Here is a 23,840-nt window from a genome sequence, read left to right as displayed (position 1 = left end):
AGTGGTGGAAAAGTTTTCAGATTTACCGGTGTATAAAATTATACCAGAAGACGGTTCTAACAAAATGTACACTTACCATAGGCAACACTTGCTTCCTATTGGAAATGAGGTTAGACTGGATCGTTTTCAGCCTTCAGAGGTGGTGATATCTAAAAACAAAACAAAAGAGAATGAGATAAAACAAAAATTAAGCCACTTGGACTTAAGCGATACTGAAGAACAAGAGATTGAAAATGAGAGACATGGATACTTTTATATGGAACACCCTTTTCAAATGGAATATTTACCTGAGAATCAGCCAGAAAGAGTAAGGAGTGTAGGGGACAGTATAAATAATTGTGAAACTGTTAATGAACTTCCTATGGAAAGGAATGAGAAAAGTTTACAAGAAAGTTGCTCTGTTTTTGAAGATGTGGATGTGGGAAAATTAGAAAGAAGTACAAGGCCCAGAAGGAAAATAAAGCCACCCCTGATTTTGACATATGATAGTCTGGGGGAACCTAAAGAAATGACTAGATTAATACATCCTAGCATAGTTCTTACTTGGCCCTACTTTGGGTACTCTGGGACTCGGGGATAAATAGTTGCTAGTAATAGTGTAGATGATGATAATCTTTTCATTGGATTTGCATAATTATCAGGGGGGGATAATGTAGCCCTATTATAATATAGGGTAGACACATGTTAGGGATTGTGACCCCTAGTTGCACTGGGAGTGCTGTCTGGCACCCTGGTGCAATTGACCCACATGTATATATGTATTGATAAGTAATGTTTATGTTATTTGATGTGACATATGTGATTAATAGTGATTTGAGGGTTTGGTCTGTAGATTGTGAGGGGCGGGGTAAAGCCACAGCAGAGGCAGTGATGATTTTTCTTTTTACACACAGGGGCTGTATTAGAACCGGGGGCGCGAGGACTGGAAGTTTCCAGATGCAGCGCGAGCAGAGAGAGAGCTTGCGCTGTGAGCGGGAAGGGTAGTGTCGCGCGGCGCTAGTTTAGATATATATAGGGCTGCGCTGGCGCACAAGTCCAGTCTGCTGTTCCCCCCTTGTGTGCCCGCATCGCACTGACCTGCAGGAGCCGGCGCTCTGGTCAGTGAATAGTGGGGCCAGTGAGGGGCATCTGCGGTGGAGCTGAGGACCGCCGCTACTACCGCTGGTGGTAGGCGGGTGTAGGTCCGGCTCCTGAAGACGGGGGAGTGTCAGCGAGGACCTCCCATCGCTGTTGGCCGCACAGGAGACGGGGCAGAGGAAGCTGTCATAGCGGCTACTGGCCAGTAATAGGAGATCGGCCAGCCGCCAATCAAAGCCGGGGGCGGAGCTCTGATGTGTCTAATGAGCAGCAGCAGCAGCCAGTCAGAGTCACAGCTGTGCAGGAGAGGCCAGCCTTAGTTCAAGCAGCGCTGAGAAGGATGTGAGTAGAACAAGAATACATACTCACTAGAAATAACTACAGCAGTGCATTGGGACATAATAACCCTGAGGAGTAGAATACTCTGGTATATTTATTAAGCCCCTCAGATACTATATATTATAATAAGGGGCATACTCATTTATTCAGGCTATCGCTATCCCTATGCCGGATTATCAGGAGGGAAGGCATCTACATAGGGAACAGCTTATAGTCGCTGAACGATAGGGAGAACTATCTTTATGAGTACAGCTGCTGGGACTATAATCCTTATGGAAGCAGCTTCTAAAGCATTCAACCTAGCATCAAGGGTGTGCCCAAGCCAGGATTTAACATTTTACCTTGGCAGCCTATAAACATTGTAGTACTTATATAGCACATCGCCATCTGCTTTGGCTCTGCACCATAACCACAGGAGGAGGGTTTCTGTTACAGGAAAGGAGTTTAATATCACGTGTTCTTATACCAGTTTACTTGGAATACATATATATATTTACATCCGAGACTTTACACAAAGGCACAGGAGGAGAACCGAGACTTTTAATATATTCCAAATTATCATATCGTTAAATAAAAAGGGACATATAAAGGACAGACTTTATCTACAAGGTACTACTGGGTATGAAAATAGTACTGGACTCTATATATGTATTGGTGGATAGCTAATGTCACAACCATCTATATAATTTTGCATTATAAATGAATACCATCTGTGTAAGCTATATGAATACGTATAAAAGTGTTCTAAAAGGAAATAACTGTCCTTGTTGAGTAACATTTACCTTGTGTATCACTCGGAGAGCCGTGGAATAGTGAACATCTGTCAAAGAAGAACAGAGTAAAGGTGGTAAATGATATAAGAAATAAATGTGATATATAACTTATGCTTATTGAATGACTGTACACCCACACTATAGTTCATATTAATAAGTGTATTACACCAAAGAGTTAATTAGGTTTTCCCAGACAACCTGTAATCATCTGGGTGGAGGCACATTTATCGTAGGGGACCATATACCATACCCCTGTCAGTAACTTAAGGGTTACATTTACATAAGTACTGCAACTCCGCAGGTCATAACCCACTGTGTTCACAACTTCACATAAGTACTTTGACTCACTGTGTTAACATAAGTAAAGACTCTGCAGGCCATACCCCACTGTGTTCACATAAGTATTGTGAGTCTGTGACTCTGCAGACTGTACCCCACTGTGTTCACATAAGTACTGTAACTCAGCAGGCTGTACCCCACTCTGTTCACAAAAGTACAGACTCCACAGGCCATACCCCACTGTGTTCACAACCTTACATAAGTACTGGGACTCCGCAGATCATAACCCATTGAGTTCACAACTTCACATAAGTACTGTGACTCTGCAGGCTGTATCCCACTGTGTTCACAACTTCACATAAGTACTGTGACTCCGCAGGCCATACCCCACTGTGTTCACATAAGTACTGCGAGTCTGTGATTCTGCAGACTGTACCCCACTGTGTTCACAACTTCACATAAGTACTGGGACTCCACAGGTCATACCCCACTGCGTTCACAACTTCACATAAGTACTGTGACTCCGCAGGCCATACCCCACTGTGTTCACAAGTTCACATCAGTACTGTGACTCTGCAGGCTGTACCCCACTGTGTTCATAACTTTACATAAGTACTGTGACTCTGCAGGTCATACCCCACTGTGTTCACAACTTCACATCACTACTGTGACTCTGCAGGCTGTACCCCACTGTGTTCACAACTTTACATAATTACTGTGACTCTGCAGGTCATACCCCACTGTGTTCACAACTTCACATAAGTACTGTGACTCTACATGCTATACCCCACTGTGTTCACATAAATACTGTGAGTTTGTGACACTGCAGGCTATACCCCACTGTGTTCACAACTTCACACAAGCACTGTGACTCTGCAGGCCATACCCCACTCTGTTCACAACTTCACCTAAGTACTGTGATTCTGCAGGCCATACCCCACTGTGTTTACATAAGTACAGATTCTGCAGGCCATACCCTACAACTTCACATATGTACTGTGCAGGCTGTACCCCACTGTGTTCACAACTTCACATAAGTACTGTGACTCCGCAGGCCATACCCCACTGTGTTCATATCAGTACTGTTAGTCTGTGACTCCATAGGCCATACCCCATCGTGTTCACAACTTCACATAAGTAATGTGACTCTGCAGGCTGTACCCCACTGTGCTCACATAAATACTGTGAGTCTGTGACTCTGCAGGCTGTACCCCACTATTTTCACAACTTCACATAAGTAACGCGACTCTGCAGTGAGTGGTGATTTTCAAAGAAATAAAATACTTTTACATTGTAGTTGCTTTTGTACAACTTGTGTGTGTTCATCGATATAGATCACAACGATCAGTCGAGAGAAGTGCAGGAGCAGCTACCAAATACTAGCGCTGCAGCTGCTGCGAGTCAGGACAATACTAGTCCTTCAACGTCATCTACTAACGCCGATGCCCAAGGGCATAGAGGGTTTAAGCAAGGACATCTGAAATAAAAAAATCTATATTTCACAGTATTAAAGAAAAAAACACTGCTAATAAATATAAAGTTTAGTGCAGAAAAACCTAAAATTGCCAACATGCTATTCGCCACACACATGGCAAGGAAAGGCTCAGGTGTTGCCCTTTATTTATGAGTGGTGGTTCTGCAACTGTCAGGGAGGCATCTTCTTCTGCCTCTCATGATGATGCAAGCCCTTCTCACTCAGGGCCTGATTCAGAGCCGGACGCTCTTTCAGAGCGCTCGCTCTGAATCAGTGCCCTCCCTCTCTTTTTTTAAAGCGGCCTCCTGGCTGCTCACATAGCTGTGGGTGACCATCCACAGCTATAGCGAGCGGCCAAAAAGATGGTCGCGATGGTCAAGACCATCGCGACCATCGGGCTTGGTACGAGACCCTTGTAGTAGGGTCTCGTCTGCCGCAAGCCCTGGAGTGCTTTTGGCTCTATCAGAGCCAAAAGCACTCCCACTGACAACATTTGTTATGTCAGTGGGGCAGGCCCCAGACGGTAGGCGTTCCCATGGGAACGCCTCCATCTGGGCAGCAACGCCCCTGGCACACCCACTAAAGGGGGCGTGCTGTCACTCAACATCGACAACATGCCCCCTTTGTAGCGAGACCCATAGTGACGGCTTGTCCGTCGCTATGCGGGTCTCGCGCATTCGCGCACGACAGAGCCGGCACCCTTGTGCGCACGCGCACTTGGCCAACATCGACCCACTTGCAAGCGCTCGGCGCTCGCGAGCGGGTCTGAATCAGGCCCTCAGAGCGTAGAAGAGGTGTCAAAATGATAAAAAACGGAAAATCAGTGCTGGAAAAAAACACTAAGACAGTAGAACAAAATGTGTGTTCTGAAACAAAACAAATCCCTAAGGAGAGTCTAAGGGTGTCTGTGAGTGCTATGTGTGAGCCTGACCTTTCTGATTCTGTACTCGTAGAGAAGCCTTCTTCCATTTCTGCACCCTCTCTGCAAATGTGGGGATGAGCAGCACAAGTATAGATGATGACATAATAGAAATTGAGAATGATAGTGTGGAGGAAGTGCAACAGGAGGATAAGGGGGATATTTGTGTACTAATTGACACTAATGAGGATGTTGTTTGTGTAAGTCAGCCACCAGTGGCAGAAGTTCTTGCTCATGATAAAAAGAAAGCCATTGTCATGACTGGGCATAAGACTTGAAAATCTACATTTTGGATGTGGAATTATTTTAACCAAATCCTGACATTTGTACCATATGTGAGGCCAAAGTTAGCAGACGTAGGGACATTAACCATGTAGGCACCTTCTCTCTTTTACATCATTTGCAGCAAGTTCATGCAATTTATCTAACAAAATTATAATAATTTGTAAAATAATAATAACAAGCAGTCCAGTATCAGCTACCAGCAGTTTGGACCAGCACATGCAATCTCTACCGACCAAAAAACACCCTCAACATCAACCACCTAATTAATGATCTCAGGTAGTCCTTCCAAAAAATTGTTTTGTGGGGGCCCAAACAAACCAAGGACTTAAGCCACAAAAGTGACAATCCCTATTGCTGAAGTACTTGGTTTGATAAACTGTGCATGTCATTTTTAATTTACAAAATAAGGGTGGGAGTCACCAATGTAGTCCTTGATTAGTGAACGCATTTTTGGTTTCTAATATGGAGTTGTATAGTTTGTTAAACTGCCATCCTGTCTGCCACTGCAGTGCCACACTGTTTCCTAGATGTGCTATGTTGGAAGTTGAACTGCCATAGCCACTGAAACCTTCGACATGCGGTTGCCTAATGCTGAAAATGTCCAGATTTGTTTATGGCCACAGGTAGCATCTCCTGCATGCCGCTTTAATTTTTAAAATAATTTATAAACCAGTTGATTTTGTGGGCAAAACATGGGACATGTTCACCCAGTTGTAATTAATCAATCAATCAACATTCATTGAGATTTTGGATGCTTGCTTTTTAACATTCCTTTCCACTTCTCTGATCTGCTTTTTCTTATAATTATAACTGTTCTCCCCTCCTCCCTCTTAAATTTGCTTCAGAATCCAAATATTAAATTAAATTTACAAATGAGTCAATTCTTCCTTTCTGTGCCTTCAACTACATATATACTCTACCTCCCTTGGGCCTCTGATCTAGTTCTTGATTAATTAAATAATATGGGGTCGTAAAGTTTATTAAACTGGCATTCTATCTGCCACTGCAGTGTCACTCTGTTTCCTAGATATGACATGCTGGAAGTTGAACTGCCACATGTTTGTGCCGCCAACTCCTGACGTTTAGCTTAGTTAGCCAGCTAGCTTATTGCAAACGTTTGGCCTAAACTGGATGAAAACAATATTGTGATCTGTATATAACTGGAAATTATTGTTATTGAATTTAATAATACTGTAGGAACAAAAACACGCCCAGATTATGTGATTTTAGCTGTTTTTATAATTAAAAAAAAAAATACAGATCTAAAACCAAAACATGTGAGGGTGGTTTTGCAAAACCAGAACCAAAACACATAAATTAATCCAGATCCAAGACCAAAACACAGGGGTCAGCGCACATCATTAGTACTGACATGGCAGCGGTACTGTACTTGTCATTGTATTACTGTTATGTGCGTTTTGCTTGGTCAATAAAAATGCATTTTGTAAAACATCCTCAGGCACTTAGTCATCAGTGAGAATCTCTTTGCCGATGTTAAGTATATTGTATTACCAACATTGTGACACAGGGAATTTCCCTCTTCGGGTAATTCTGGGTGTAGTTGATAGCATCCTGAACATCAATCCCTCTGTAATCCATGTAATTCAAGATTTACAAGTCTCATCATCTACATCAAATAATTATTTTATTCACTCTTTGGAGTATATTTACTAAAGTGCGGGTTTATAGAAGAGGAGGTGTTGCCCATAGCAACCAATCAAATTCGAGCTATTATCTTCTAGAAGGTGATAGATAAATAATAAGTAATATCTGATTGGTTGCTAAGGGCAACACCTCCATTTCTATAAACTTTAGTAAATATACCCCATGGGGAGATATATCATTCCTTGGAGAGAGATAAAGTGGAGTGAGATAAAGGACCAACCAATCAGTTCCTAACTGTCATTTTAAAGGATGTGTTTGAAAAATGATAGATGCTGATTGGTTGGTACTTTATCTCTTCTTATGGCTCTCCAAGATTTGATACAACTCCTCCACATACCTTTCCATTTCTTTTATGTTCATAACTAAGTCACAGTTACACAGTATTTTGGAGGACGGAAACATTTATTCAGTTGAAAGTCTACACTATGACATAGTATGCTACAAAGATTATTCTGCCTCTCCGCACATTGAGGTGCACCCAGGGCCGGATTAACAATGGGGCGGGTGGAGCTGCAGCTCCAGGCTTCCTCTTCAAAATAGGCCCACAGAATCTGTTGTAGATAAGAAAAAAATTCCTGTTACAGTCTGCCAGCTACCATCCGACTGAGGCCCATCCCTCCCATCCCCCCCTCTAGACCGTCCACAGTTGAATCACCAGGCATAGTGTCACACTGTGACACACAGCCGCGGCGCAGTGGAACCGGAAGGCTTCACCATTACTCTCTGCATAGTGCCATGTGCCGGCGCCTCCTCCAATGATTCCAAACATGCAACAGCAGTAGGACCCACATCATCCTTTCTGTAAAAGATCCACCTGCCCATCTGGTACGCGCCGCGGTTACTATGGACAAGGGGAGAAGCATACGATCACCCTGCAGCCGGAGGTGGACTTCAAGGACTTTAGGGTACTGCCTCACAATGACCGAGTCAAAGCTTTAATAAAGCTGCCCTACACTGCTGAGACAGCAATGCAGACACCAGCCCACATGCAGCACCCGGACAGCAGTGACTCTTATCAACAACCCCTTGGACCCTCATCACCACAGCATCAAACCCCGATCTACTGCTACTGCCAGCACTCCCCTTCCACCCCCCCTCCCATTCCCCACACTTACCTGTACCTGTCTGCTCACTTTCCCTCACCCCAACCTACGTTACTGTTTCCTATTCATTGTATTCACAAATTGTTTTACACCCTGGTCGGCATCCCTAAATATAGATAGATATTTATATATTATTTGTAGCACTTAGTATTTTTATTTAGTTCTCATTATGATATCTAGATCTAATTTCTTCTCAGTATAGTTATTAATAGGGTAAGGTTTTATATAGATAGATTTCACATTTACATCATCACTAAGTGCCATTTTTTTTGTCAGATTATGGTCATGTTAACAAGGATTGTTTCCCTTTGTCCATAGACTATCCCATTACAATATTAATAATATATCCCCTGTGCAGACCACACCCACACAACACCGGTCACACTTTCCACATCACTACTCACAACCCTATGGCGCTAACCACACAATAGGCCCTTTATAAATTTCATCTCCAGGCCCACGTGGACCCTTATCTGGCACTGGGTGCACCTATAGTGTGTGGCAGCTGTTCCAAGTGCAGAGAGGAGGTGTGTGCCTGAAGGGTTCTGGTGCTTCCCATGGGTGCACTTTGTTACCGACCTTTAAAATCTTCAAAACTTTTACAAAAGTACAGTAAGCAACTATTTAAACATTGATTTGTCCATCATGTAAACAAAACTGTAAATAACATTTTACATATAACATTACATATAACATTTACATATAGCATTACATAAACATATTTACATATACTTAAATAACAAAACCTTTGCTAAGGTCACTGTTTTAGCCTATAATGCTTGTTACATTTCCAGGGACTCTTATTATATTTTCACTTTAGCATAAGTGTGGTTGACATTAAACAATGAAAATAATTGAATGACAATATTAGTATTATAGGTATCAATGTTGAAGGGATATTTCTTTCAGTTAATTATTGTGTAAGAATATAATATTGAAATCCTTTGTGTACCTTGTATAAATAATTAGCTACACTGAGCATATACATAAGTTACACACTCCTGATTTATACATGAAAACAAGCTACATCATTCTTAGTTAAATAATTGTTGCAGTTTCCTTCTCCCTTGAAAGCACATAACATAAAAGTTCTCCGTACACGCCATCATCAGTATGAGGAAACAGGGTGAGGAAGACTTCAGTAGAATAAATACCTAAACGTTACTGTGTAAGATATGACCTCAGGGAACACTATTTGTACACAAGGAGGGTGAGAGGTCAAGCAGCCAAACCCTCTTATGAATTTATGTTGCAATTGTCATTACATTTCTGGGAGTGTGTAACAATAAACATAATCACCCCGCACTCCCTCACATTGCTGCTAGCTCGTGTGAAAGACCGAAAATATGTCAAGTAGCATTTGTGCCATTATGTTTTAAAACAGCTCATGCATTGATATTTCATCAGAAGTCATATCAGATAGTAAAACTTGTATACCCAAGCTTCCTGGCTCTGCGGCTGTTTAAGGATTTGTGTAATTGGGGGGAAGGGGGGGGGGCATTTTAAATTATGTTTTTATTCTCATTGCTTTGTACAAGCCATGTTTTAATACAAATGACAAATGTGTCTGCAAACTCGTTTCTCCACCGCACAGCTCCCATTACAGATATATACCGCAGGCTTATTTATGTCCAACGCCTCTAAGTGACACGCTTTGTTATATGACCAATAATGTCAGTCTTCATGGTATGAGATAAAATTATTATATTTCTGAAAACATTTACCTACTGACATATAATTTACACCAATAATATCTACAATCAATACATTTCCAATTAGTGCTATCAGGCTCATTAGATACAGAGTATGGCAGATATTATTAGATATAGAGATTTTAATGTATTTTCCAATCTTATGATGAAAGAACAGGAATGTATGCAATACATAAGATTAATATGTGGCTGAGTCCTCTGGATTCTAAATAATAATATGACATCATGTCGGCAGTGATGATATGTCAACATGGTGACAATGCTGAAAAACAATTTTAAACCTAACCTTAACCCTGATACTAACTATAACCTTAATGCTAACCATAACCCTAATCTTAATGCTAACCATAACTCTAACCTTAATGCTAACCATAAACCTAACCTTAATGCTAACCATAAACCTAACCTTAATGCTAACCATAACCCAAACCTTTATGCTAACCATAACGCTAACTCTCACATGTCGTATGTTGACTTTTACACTATGTCAGGGTTTGAGGGGAGATATCACACAGGATAGGGGAGAAGAAGTATCCAACGACTTCGCATTTTAGGATGGTAATGAAATGCCAAAGGTGTGCTCGATTTTGGAAGTATAAGTTTAAGATACATTTTTATGTGTTAGTGGTGCACCCATGGTTTTAGATGGTTTTAGATATACAATATACACTTTTAAGGGGAGTTAATTTGCAAAGAGGGGCACGCTTTAGAAGAAGAAAAAAATTTGCTTGTAGAGTAGTTAGGATATTAATATGGACATTTTTAATGCTATTTCTGTTAAAAATACTGGGGCAGCTAGTGCTCCACAAAGATGTGAGGGTTCCTCACTTAGAACATAACATAAAATATTTCAAAAGGGCATTAATTCCATGGTGGATAGCCGGAGGCGTCTGATCCCAAGGTTAAGAATGGGCACTATTATAGGTAAGGGGCCGTATTAAATTAGTTTCGCCTCGGCGAAAAAGTTCCGCCTGCCCGACTTTTTGCCTACATCACGTGTTTTGGATGCGAAAACTTATTGTGCACGTCCCTGCTTTTTGCCCTATTCAATTACCAACCAGGCAAAAAATGCCAAACAGCGAATGCAGAGCAGGCGGAAAGTACTGTCTGAATAGGGGAAATCAGTGTGTACCCCCCAAATAGATGCACTAACATTGGGGATCAATGTAGAAGTGTTCCAATAGCCCTAACAGAACTATTTGGCGTACTGAAGTTGTTTAAAATCCTTGTTATTAGTGTCCTTGTAAAAGTGTTGAAGAATGGCATAAAGCAGTATTTTTTGGTGAAAATAAGTAGTCCAGTCAAATTTGGGGTACTTGAAAATGGGTGCTAGTATATTTTTATGTCTCTAAAGTGAACTTTTAAAAAATGTGACAAAAACATCCTCTTACATGCACCTGCAATCCCAAAAACACTTGGCCCCTCCTTACAGCACCCCAAGAAGTCTATTTTGCTAGTTTTTATGCTTGTCCCCCCACTTTGTACTTTTTCACCCCAAAAATGAAAGTTATTTTTTGGGGTGTTCTTATGTTTTTTCCCTGGATTTTTTATACAGTTGTCCTTTTGGGGACTGTCCCAAGGGTTCTGAGTGGTTCCCCACGTTTGCACCCCAAAATAAAAATGTTGCACTTCTTTTCTCCTGCTGTTCTTAGGCAAATCTTTTTTGCCAATTCAATTGCATTGACTTTCCGTGTAGGCGAAAACCGGCTGGAATTGAATGTGGAGATAAGTTCTGACCATGCGAAAAGCCACGATCGGCGATACTTTTTTGCGGAAAACGGCTTTTCGCTTCTAATTGAATACGGCCCAATGTGTTAGTATTAGGGATGTTAGGGACCAATCTGATGGGGTTCACCTTGACGTGGTGGATGGGCAAACATCTTTGGCCAAACATGTACTAAGAAACTCAATTACTGTATACTCCATGTTAATTGTAGAGTTTATCAGGATTATTTTGACTCATTGTTCTTAGTACTTAAAGTGTGCAACTGCATTCTTTGTTGTACTACAAGTCTCAGCATGGTAGCACCTCTTATTATGTGTAAAATTAGGGTGTTCAGTCGAAGACCCCTCCCCCTTTCCCCAAGTTCTGGGTCAGCTTGAATGACGATTGTTTCGCCTGACAAGGAGGCTTGGTCACATTCATCCTCCGACTACCCACCAGTACTTTTCAAACACTCTCTCATCTACTGTCTGTTACAGTCTCCCTGCTATGCTAATAGCAACAGGGTCTGCACAGGATTTATAGTGGATATTAGAAGCGCATTCTATCTTCCTTCTACCACAATCGCCTCCAAAGGGATCACACATCAGCAGGACCGGACTGCCCATCTGGCACTTCCGGCAAAGAAGTGAGGATAATAAAATTTACAATTTAATATCCTCACTATTTAAAAATATTCATGTCATATGTCAACATTTAAATATTTGAAATGCAAGGTGTCAGGGGGGAGGGGCTGGATAGGACACCTGCGATGGCCGTGGGGGGGAGTGGGGGGCCCGGATTGGAGTGATGGGCGCAGAGGGGGGGGGCGGATCGGACATCCGCCGGTGGCAGTGGGGGGGGGGGGGCGGATCGGACACCAACGGACCCGGGGAAGGCGGAGAGAGGCCGGATCGGACACGGGGAAGGAGGTGAAAGACAGAGGGGGGCAGATGCAGTGAGGAAATCCTTATGGATACCTCACCTGTAGGAGAATAGTATAACTTTTCCCGAAAAGCTGACTCCGCAAAAAGAGCAGCTTTTCGGAAGTGATACTTTAGGCAGTGAGACATGATGAATGCCTCCAAAATATTTCTTAAACTCGCGGCGAGTTTAAAACATAATTATCACTAGTGATAAATAATAATTGTCATGATGAATAGGCCCCTAGTCTCTGCTGTAAGCACACTGGAGGTCATTTATGAAGTGCAGATGATGTCATCACCAGCGAAAGGCTTTGGTGTTGTACAGATAAGCCTAAATGAGCAAGTTTCAGATGGTTTTATTTGACAAATAAGAGACAGTACCACCCCATAGAGAAAGTGATTGCCAATTATCCTGTCACCAAGCGGCAGTAAATACTCACTGTCTGAGCTTGTGACAAGGGCCATGACACCTACATACAAGAGAACCTAAAGCCAGGGTTCATTACAGGGTACAGATTGCTAGTCGGTACAGGGATCTTTTTTGTGGTGAAGATGGTTCCTTACGATCCTGCATCAACTATCAACACCCTAAATAAACTATTACCATGAAGTAATGGCCCCTCCTACTGAACTGAACTCTGACCTATTTGAGAGGCTCTTTCAGGCCATGGTCTCAGCAAAACTCGAGAGGGGACTATAACCTAAACCATGGGCTAAATGTAATAGAGGGCGAGCTGGCACCGCTGCAGGAATACAAGCAAGTATTCCCGTATTTTGAAAGCAGCAAGCATGTTAACGGCAAAACCAGACTGGTTTTGTTTCTAACATTCTTGCGGGAATATTCGCATGTATTCCCGAGACGGAGCTGGCTTGCATTCTATTACATTTAGTCTCATGTCTGTAAGAGACTAATGGAAGACAGCCTTGGACACATAGAAAGTGTGCACCAGAAATGTTCTAAGCAAATTGGAACATTTCGGAAAGTTTGTAAAAGTATTGTGTAAACTAGTCAGAACTCAGAAGCTATAGTCAGCACCACTCATAGAAATACAGATAATCAGCAGCTGGTTTTCTTCATGCCAGCAAGAAATATGGCGGCCTGACTGCAGTGGTGAGGGCAGGTCATCCATTTTGACAGGTTGATGCACTTGTTGCTGACGCTAACGTCTAGCCTCGGAAGAGAGAGCTAGTCTGTTTTTACAACTGGTATAAAACTTCCGGCATTTGATCATATTGTTCAGAGCACCATAAAACCTGTGCTTTTCTTGATATTTTTTTTTGTTTGTATTGTTTGTTTGAATATTTATTTTTGACATCTGGAAGAGAAGTAAGACGGCTCCTGGAGGACCAGAGAATATGGAGGAGTGGACACGGAGATCCTGGCAAGTGAGAATTTTGGGGCAGTGAGAAGTTGCTCATAGCAACTAATCAGCTTCTAACTGTCATTTTCTAGCACAGCCTGTAACATGACAGTTAGGAGCTGATTGGTTGGTACTTTATCTCTCACAATCTTATCTCTCTCCAATCTTTCATGAATACCCCCCTTTATCTCTCTCCACTTTACTCTCTCCAAGGCTTAGTATATCTCCCCCAATGCCTGTAAACTGACAGTTAGGAGCAGATTGGTTGGTACTTTATCTCCCACAATTTTATCTCTCCAAGCTTTCATGAATACCCCCCTAAATCTCTCTGTACTTTATCTCTCTCCAAGATTTGGTAAATTTCCGCCTATGTCATCTCACTTTTGTGGGGCATGCGGGGGGCAGTTAGTGAGTGCGGACATGAGCTGCACATTAGCTCTACGTCCTGCCTCACACTTTATGTTATTCCCACACCAGGGCCGTAACTAGGGTAGTGCGGCCTGTTCCATGGCACCATAGGGCAGGGGGCGCTGTTTGGGCCTGTCTATTTTCTGGTTATTATCATTCTCACTTGCAGCTAACTCTTATTTTATCCCCAGGCCTCCCCTATCTCTTCTCTGGGCCTTCCCCATGAAGCTATGGCCCTTTTTTTGGGTGCGTTATGTCCCTATTTGAAAAATGGGGGGACGCCAATGCTATTTCTCACACATGGCACCAAAAAGTCTAGTTACGGCTCTGTCCCACACATACAAAGCATCCAGCAGCATTTGGTGCTAAGAATTGGTGTCACACTTAAAACAAGGCTAATTTTGGGAGCTGCCATCTCTATTCAGTTTCTGGACCAATATAGGGTGGGGACGCAGTCTGATGATAACACAATGTGAGTTTTGCCCAGTGCTCTGAGTGTCAAAATAAACTGGCAAAGGAGGGGGAGGGATTATGAAATGAATAGATCATGGATGGGTGCGAATCAGATGCTGTGTTACTAAGTGCACAGGAAAAGGAAAGTGTGAGGTTCTGAATTTGTTGTGGACCCGGGGTGGTGATAGGAGCAGACACAGAAGCAGACTTAAATGAAAAAGTGGAGTTTTTAATAAGTGACTTAGAAGACATGGGAATGGCAAATAAAGAGTCCAGGTTTAGCACTAAAGTGCACTTGATAACTGTAGTGGGGGTTAATGGGAAATGTCCAGATAGTGACAGGCAGGAACAGTCCAGTATACAAGTATGGTGAGCTGAAAACAGAATGCAGGTATGATGAGCTGTAACTGAATGCAGGTTTGATGAGCTGTAACTGAATGCAGGTTTGGTGAGCTGTAACTGATGCAGGCAGAAGCGTATACAAGCAGGCAGGTAAGGCACAGGTACTCTCAGCCGCAGCTGAGAAACACGTTGCACTGGCAAAGGAAGGAAGGCTCTGGACCTTCCTAAATACTCAGTGCCGCGCTGTAACTGGCTGGAATGAGCACATGACCTACCAGGATTGGACAGCCGGAATCACATGGCCGCAGGCAAGATGGCGGCGCCCATGCCAAAGGAACGGAAACACCGCCAGACCTCACCAGACCTAGTGACAATGTGCCCACACAGAACCACCGCTGCCAGAGACCCCCCACCATAACGACCTCACAGGTAATACCCGGTGGCTACCATGCCGAGAAACCCTGGCCGTGACAGTACCCCCCCCTTATGGGTGGCCTCTGGACACTCACCAGGCTTCTCTGGATGGGCAGCATGGAACCTCTTGATGAGTGCAGGAGCATGGACATCTCGGGCATCGGTCCAACAATGTTCCTCTGGGCCATAGCCCCTCCAGTCCAGTAGGTACTGCAAATGTCCTCTGCGGAGACGGGAATCCAAGACCTTGGAGACCTCAAACTCTATGCCCCTTTCAGTCTGGACATGGGGAGAAGCAGGCAGAATTCTGTGAAATTTGTTTAGCACAAGGGGTTTCAACAGGGAGACATGAAAGGAATTGGAAATTTTCAGATAAGGGGGTAGTTGAAGGCGATAAGCCACGGGGTTAATGATTTCTATGATGGAGAAGGGCCCGATGAAGCGTGGAGCAAATTTCATGTATGGCACCCGAAGTCGTTGGTTCCGGGTGGACAACTAGACCTGGTCTCCAACTTGCATACGTGGTATTTTCCTATGCTTCTTATCAGCTTGAAATTTGTAACGGGAGGACGCCTTCTCCAGGTCAGTACGAACTTGAGACCAGATTGAAGCAAATCTCCGTACAGTGGGCCTGATTCAGACCCGCTCAGGAGTGCTGAGCGCTCGCAAGCGGGTCGATGGTGCCCTAGTGCGCATGCACGAGACCCGCATAGCGAAGAGCAAGCCGTCGCTATGGGTCTCGCACCAAAGGGGGCATGCTGTCGATGGTGAGTGACAGCACGCCCCCTTTGGTGGGCGTGCCGGGGGCGTTGCTGCCCAGACGGAGGAGTTCCCATGGGAACGCCTACCGTCTGGGGCCGGCCCCACTGACATCACTAGTGATGTCAGTGGGAGTGCTTTTGGCTCTGATAGTGCCAAAAGAACTCCTGGGCTTACGTCAGCGAGACCTTACTGCAGGGTCTCGTCGCAAGCCCGAAGGTCGCGATGGTCTTGACCATCGCGACCATCTTTTTGGCCGCTCGCATAAGCTGTGGGTGGTCACCCACAGCTATGCGAGCGGCCAGGAGGCCGCTCCAATTTTATTTAGGAGGGCCCTGATTCAGAGCGAGCGCTCTTGTCAGAGCGTCCGGCTCTGAATCAGGGCCAGTGTCTTCTACAGTTGGGACATCAAAGACGGGCAGGTTTTGAAATTCAGGGAACCGAGGATGAAGGCCGTAGACCACTTGGAGTGTTTGGTTCGTGGAAGAGTGGTAGGAGGCATTATGAGCAAATTCAGCCCATGGCAACAATGCAGACCAATTGTCTTGGGAAGATGTCATAAAAATCCTCAGGAAGGTCTCAAGGTCTTGATTAACCCACTCAGTGGAACCGTTGCTTTATGGGTGATAAGCCGTAGAAAAATTTAGCTTTACTTGCAATACAGAACATAAGGCTCTCCAAAATTTTGCTGTGAACTGAACACCACAGTCAGAGACTATCTCAGCTGGAAGACCATGGAGACCGAAAATATGTTCAACGAACAAGAGAGCCAGGTCAGGGGCAGAAGGCAATTTCTTTAGTGGTATATAATGAACCATTTTAGAGAATCGGTCTACTATGACCCTTGAGAATTCGGCAGATCTGTGACGAAGTCCATGGAGAGATGCGTCCATGGACGTGATGGAATAGGTAGTGGCAATAACTCACCAGCTGGTGCCTGACGTGAAGATTTATGCTGGGCACATGAAGAACATGAAGAAATAAATTCCGACATGTCCGCTTTCATGGATGGCCAACAATAGCCTCTCTTTAAAAATTCCAAGGTCTTCCGGGTACCTGAGTGACCTGCAAAGCGAGAGGAATGAGCCCAGGTGAGGAGCTGCTTCCTTAACTCCGGGGCCACAAAGGACTTCCCTGTAGGAGGCTGTAGCTGTAAGGTGGTGAAGACTCTTGACTCCCAAACGGGTATTTTGTTAATTCTCTGATTTGTCATCACATCGGAAAAATCTGGACAGGGCATCTGCCTTTTGATTAAGGGCTCCAGACTGTAAGGTCAGGGTGAACTGGAACTGAGCAAAAAATATCACCCATCGGGCCAAACGAGGACTCACGCACTGAAGATTCTTGAGGAAGAGAAGATTTCTATGGTCCATGAAGACAGTGAAGGGAAACTTGGCCCCTTCCAGCAGGTATCTCCATTCTTTTAATGCTAACTTTACTGCTAAAAGTTTTTGCTCACCAATGGCATAATTTCTCTCGGCAGGAGAAAACTTCTTGGAGAAGAACCCACAGGGATGAACTCGATTATCATCATAACGCTGGGAAAGAACTGTACCCACGGCCTCTGAAGATGCATCCACTTCCACTAAAAACGGCCTATCCAAAACTGGTTGACGTAAGACTGGAGCTAAAATAAACGGCTGTTTTAAAAGTTCTAAGGCAGTCTCTGCCTCAGGTGGCCATAGGGCAGGGTTAGCGTCTTTTCAGGTCAACGCGGTAATGGGAGCCAATAAGGATGAAAATCCTTTAATAAAATGTCTATAGTAGTTAGCAAACCTAAGCAATCTCTGGATGGCTTTCAAAGTTTGAGGACGGGACCGAATCCAAAATCGCCTGCACCTTCTTGGGGTCCATTTCTAGACTGGAGCCAGAGATAACGTAACCAAGGAATGGCACACTGGGAACCCCAAAGACACATTTCTCCAGTTTGCAGTAAAGGTGGTTCTTTCTCAGACGGGACAATACTTCCTTCACATGTTCATGATGTTTTGTTACAGAAGACGAAAAAATCAATATATTGTCCAGGTAAACTACAACCGAGACGTACAACAGGTCCCGGAAAATCTCATTAACAAAGCCCTGAAACATGGCAGGGGCATTGCACGTCCCAAAGGGCATTACAAGGTATTCAAAGTGTTCATCTCTAGTATTAAAGGCGGTCTTCCATTCATCGCCAGCATGAATGCGGATGAGATTATTAGCCCCTTTCAGATCCAGCTTTGAGAATATGATGGACCCTTTAACTCTGTCAAACAATTCTGTGATCAGGGGAAGAGGATACTGAAAATAGGTTGCCCAGGAGAGGAGAGGAGCTTGGATTAAATGTGGAGAAGGTGAGTAAGAGGAAGAGAGAAGGTAATGAGTAGGTGCATGATGGAGTGATGTGAGAGATGTGGATGCATAGCGGATTAATTTAGGTAGGTAATGGGGAGGAACACTGTGTATGCACATTGTACAGGACAATGGAGGAGGTGGTGGCTACTACCAACCCCTGAGGAGCTGGGAGTAATAGTCTCTGCATCCATGACACAAGGTGCAGAATGCTGACAGTTGAGTTTAGTGGGCAGCTGGACAGATATGGACGCAGCACTGACAGCTGAGCTATGTGGGTCCAGCATCTGTACAGAGATGGCAACAGCCAGGTTGGTCCAAAGTAAAATAGTGTATAGATTCACAAATACATGTTTACCAAGTCATTGTATGATCTAAGTCAGTGTTTTATGTGTTTTTAAATAAGTTTTTTTCTCTTTCCGCTATCCACTTATGGAGTTCCTTACACGCCCGATCACACTCTCCCACAGCCTTCACATCTTTATTTCATCTCTTTATTAGAGTTTACCCTACTCCCACCTATTCTATCCCCACTAATGTACCCTGACATCTAATCCAATCTCCACTCTAAGCCGCATTCTCTCCTCCTGTGATAGCTGAGCCCAGTATTATGTATGTCCTGCATTCTCCCCTGTCCAGCACTGCGGCGCCTTATAAATCTATGATAATAATTATTCTAGAGCAGTTGTCCGTGGGAGGAATTATTACAGCGGACTTAGGATAGACTTTCCTTACATGGTCTATGGGGCATATTTATTAAAGAATATTTGAAGGGTACCCACAAATATCCACATAATTTGACAAGGAGGGACCACAACAGATATCTCCTATATCTGCCACTGTCCTTCCATTTCTGACCACAAAAGCAACCTTATAGGCTGTTATGCTGTTTTACCCGGAGCTTAATGTCATATTCAGTAGTGTATGGGTTACTGTATTGCGCAATACGAGATCTGATGCGGAACACAGAGGCAGAGTCATAGCATAAGCTGTCACTTTGCCAAAACGGACTCTGGGGCTGATTCAGGTTGGAACGGAATTGCAAAGCTGCGCGCAGGCAGCTTGGCATTCCTTCATTGTAAATATGCGAATGCAGCAGGAGGTGTATGACACCTCCTACTGCACTTGCGATCCCAGCACTGTGACCGAGGTCGCAGGCTGGAATCACCTTCGTGACCAATGGTGGTCGATGGTCAGCTTACTCAGGCTGGCCAGCTTGTGTGGCCAGAAAGCTGCGTCAGTCAACACAGTCCCTGGCCTTGCCACTCCCGGAAAATGGGAACGGCGGTCACCCCCGCCCCCGCACCGCCCCTTAAATGCCTCTAAGATGCGTGACTATATAACCCTATAATCACGCAGAATGGCCGCATGAATGGATACACCAGAGCCATGTTTTGTGCATACAGGATTGCAGACACAGGCAGCGACAAGCTTCGAAAATGGTCGCAACATGTCTGAGTTTTTGGTGGTACACACCGTCACCTCCCCCAAGCGGCCCTTAACTGTTAATCTCTCTGTGAGAAAACAATTTGCTGCTTGTGAGTACGGTAATGGACTTTGGCTCATGTGCAGTGCGACTCAGATGCTTTCTCAGTTTACTCTGACTGCGAAAACATCAGGTATAGAGTTCTCTGAATCAGTCTTCTACTGTAGTAGACATTAATACTGCCCAAAAATGGCTTTCTAGATCCGGGTATAGTCCAAGCTAATTATGCAGTTGGTCTGCTCGTTAACAATTGACACCAATCTGTTCTGGCGTGTATGCAGTGGTTAGCTGGTACTCTATGCCATACTTTTTCAAGAAGACATCTACATTCCCAGCCATTGTCAGATTTCATGATCTTCAATTTTTAGCCCATTTGAGTCTCCACCAGACTCTTGTAGTTTGCAATTGTGTTTATTACTTTACTTTTTGCTTTAATGAAGTAAACCTGTGTCATACTTAAGAAGTCATCGATGAATGTCAGTAAATACTGGAATATACTCATTCACATCCATTGGACCACACATGTCTGTATGCGCCAATGCTAACGGTGCCTCAGCTCTGGTTGCTGACTTTAGGAAGGGACAACAGGTTTGCTTAACCTTTATAAAACTCTCATAAGCCGGTCTCTCTGGATTGTTCACAGCTATTCCCGTCACCATCCCTTCAAGGAGTATCTGGACATTATCATACCCCAGGTGGCCTAACCGCCAATGCCACTGATCCATAGATTGACTTGAATCAGAGGCCATCATTGTATAACACTCCTCTGTGTCTAGGAGATATATAGCTGCTGACACTGAGCTATCACTGTATCGCTTTTATTTTGCACAACACACTTACCCTCTGTGAACTTCACCTTGAATCCTTTTTTTTGCAAGGACACTTATGGCAATAAGTTTGGTCCCCAAATCTAGTACGAATATCACATCCTTTAGAAGCAGAACTCTCAGCAACCAATATGCCTTCTTGGAACTGCAGCAGTTTTACCCCACCGGATTCACTGCTCAGAGAGGTGGAGTGCACTCCCCTCTAACACAGTACAGTACACTGCAGTATATATTGTGTATGAGGGCAGAGAGAGAGTGAATTCAAGCTGAGCTTGCAAAAAAAATCTGTACTCTATCTGAGTGAGCTGAGTGAGTGAACTGAGTGAGCTATGCCTCAGTAAATGTTGAGGTATCAGCTCCAGATTCTCAATTCTCTTCTGGAAGTCACGGCAGTAGCATGCATCTTGTTCTGGACAGCCACTTGTCACAGACGTTGATGTTCTGTATCTTGCAAGACCATCCATCACCAGCTTCTCATCCATATCAATTTCTACTATGCTGTTACTCTGGCTTGAATCTCATGTATTGGCCTGAGGCCTGTGATTTGCTGGTTAGAGAAGTTTGTTAGCGTATTAACTAATCAATTTCTACTTTCTACAATTATCAATTTATATTTGTGTGAGGCCTGTAATTTGCTGTTTAGAGAAGTGTGTTGGCAATATATAATATTTTTGCTACTAGATTCTTCTATTTAGGCTATTAGATCTTGATTTATGAAGATATTATTTAGGGTTGTATAGTTTATTAAAAAGGCATCTGTCTGCTGCTGCTGCTGTGCCACTATGTTTCCTAGATGTGCTATATTCTTTGAAACTGCCATGTGTTCGTGCCACTGTTCTGTTGCTTAGTTTAGGCAGCCAGCTTGCTGCAGCCTTTTGCGAACATGGGTGAAAACAATATTGTGTACTGTGAGTTGGTCGAAATTGACTGGAAATTAATGTTATTGATGTTAATAATACTGCAGGAACAAAACAGGGCCAAATTACATGATTTTAGCTGTTTTTATAAATTTTTTTAAGAAATCCAGATCCAAAACAGGTTAAGGCTGGTTTCCCCAAAACCAAAACACAATAATGATATAGAACCTAAACCAAAACACAGAGGTCTGCGCATATCTCTAATTCTAAAATGTACTAATCCAGTAGTATCCACTACATTTGTTTGAGGAGTCCCTGACTGTAGAACACAGTGAGGTACCTTACTCCTTACACATCCTCTTATACACTGATGGATCATTTATATACATTGTTCTACTTAGTGCAGTCTGCAGTCTGCCTTTTGTCAAATACAGTTAAATGTCTAATTGCTTTCAAAGAGCAACACCTTGCAGTTATGCGTACAAAGACTTTCATACATTTCCTAATATAAATAAATTAAACAACCCTGTTATTCTGAAAGAGCCTTGTACAATGTAATACTATTATCAATGATATACCAAAATGTTATTGCTGTTACATCATCTATGGGTAATTAATATGGCCATTATATATGGTATATATTTTTACAGATGATTCTTTCCAGTACATATTTGAGGAGAGGCTGCGGTCAGAGCGCCAAAGAGGTGAAAGAAGAACTCGATGGCAACACTGTTAAAATCCATCAAGAGGTGAAATAACTGCTCATCGCCAGAGATCTATAGTTCCTCCCAGAGACACACAGCAAAGGGAGAGCAGAGACAGAGGCCTTTCCCCTCTTCCTGCACAGCAGTCTGAAAGAACAAACAGACAGACCAAGCCTAGATCCATTCCTCAACCTGGTTCAAGTCATCCTCAATCCCTCTCAGCAACCAGCTGAGAATGGGCAGAATCTCCCAGCCATGGTACAATAAATCAATGGATTCCCATCTTTCATTGCTGCAGAGGATGAACCGACACAAGCCTGTGCAGTCTGTTTAATGGAATACGAAGAAGGAGAGCGACTGACTGTTCTGCCCTGCAACCACGGAAATTATCCAAGTTGCATATCCAGATGGATGGAAAAAAAAAACAACTGTCCCCTGTGTCGCAGACAGTGCATTCCATGGCCAGTGGTGTGTCTGATCTCCTGAGTATGGAAGGAAGATGAAGATCTAACTAGTGCACCCCAGTCTCTGCCCCTTGTTTTTCCCCTTGTCAGCTTCCTTTCCCTCTCTGCTCAATCCCCTCCCTTTCAGTACACTGTCATCTCCCCTGTCAAGATCCTGCAGCCTAGGTCTGACGCACTTCGCCGACCCAATTAGTGTCCTCTGCTCCTTCTGCCAGTGGCCATCTTATGTATGGCTCCATCGCCTACATGGTGCTTGTGACTCAATCTGCTCCTGCTACCCCCTGCCTCTATCCACATATGGCTGAATACGATGAGTCCTCCCTAGGATCTTCATCGCTTCCCACCACCTTGGATGATGGTGGAAGGTCTTGCCGTGGGGGTCAGCGATGCTGGCGACAGCATCGTCACTCTCGCAGTATCAGTAGGTTGCTTAGCGCAGGGCAGGCAGACATCATGCGGGCATGACATGCGGTCAACCAGCAAAGCGCATCCTCCGTTCCTGCAATTCGGCTATTCATTGCCTGCATTGCATTCAGGGTGCTGCATATCTGGTCTCAGTAACTGTATTGGTGTTGCATTGTCAAGATTTGATTTGTGTAAGTTTAGGAAATTATCTCTGCATGCGCAGCCAGTTCTTATGTCCGGCAGGTTATCATAGAGGGCTTAGCTCATCATTCTGGAACTTTTTGGTCTTACCACGTGTCCTGGAGAGAGTCGCAGCGGTTTCAAGACCATAGTGAAAATAGAGACAAGAGTATTGATCAGATAATTCTTTTGTTTGTGTGGGACCTCTATTTAGGTGGCAAATCCAGGGCGGTCGTGTGTAAGTGCCCATCTGGTATTTCTTATTTCCTAAAATTACAGGATACACATCATTGCACTAAATCCTTCCTTGTAGCAAAGGCATTGAACAGATGGGAGATAATTACCCCTATGGTCCATGATACTCTTCTGCCTACAGATGTGCATTTACCTCCCTGGTTGTTATCGGCGGTCGAGTCCGTTTCTTCTGCTGTTTACCAAAGTTTATTGTTTCGTTTAAGTTTTTGATCTTTCATGGGGCATTTCAGTTCAGTGAATTTGTGACCAAGGCTAAGACTGCGTCTTTGCCTTTGTTAGGTGAGCAATCGCTTTTATGCGGGATACCGCATTCCAAGACCAACCAGTTGAGAAAGGGTCA

The 23,840-nt window shown here is 43.7% G+C and overlaps 1 pseudogene; it reads left to right on the top strand.

Moving 5' to 3' along the window:
* Positions 1-64: 64 nt before the first annotated feature.
* On the top strand, positions 65-22,682 carry LOC148507826 (uncharacterized; annotated as a pseudogene).
* Positions 22,683-23,840: the final 1,158 nt, after the last annotated feature.

The sequence above is a fragment of the Taudactylus pleione genome, unplaced genomic scaffold (genome assembly GCF_031769625.1).
Source record: "Taudactylus pleione unplaced genomic scaffold, aTauple2 ptg000381l, whole genome shotgun sequence".
Taxonomy (NCBI): Eukaryota; Metazoa; Chordata; class Amphibia; order Anura; family Myobatrachidae; genus Taudactylus; species Taudactylus pleione.
This window is presented reverse-complemented; position numbering and strand designations above follow the sequence as displayed.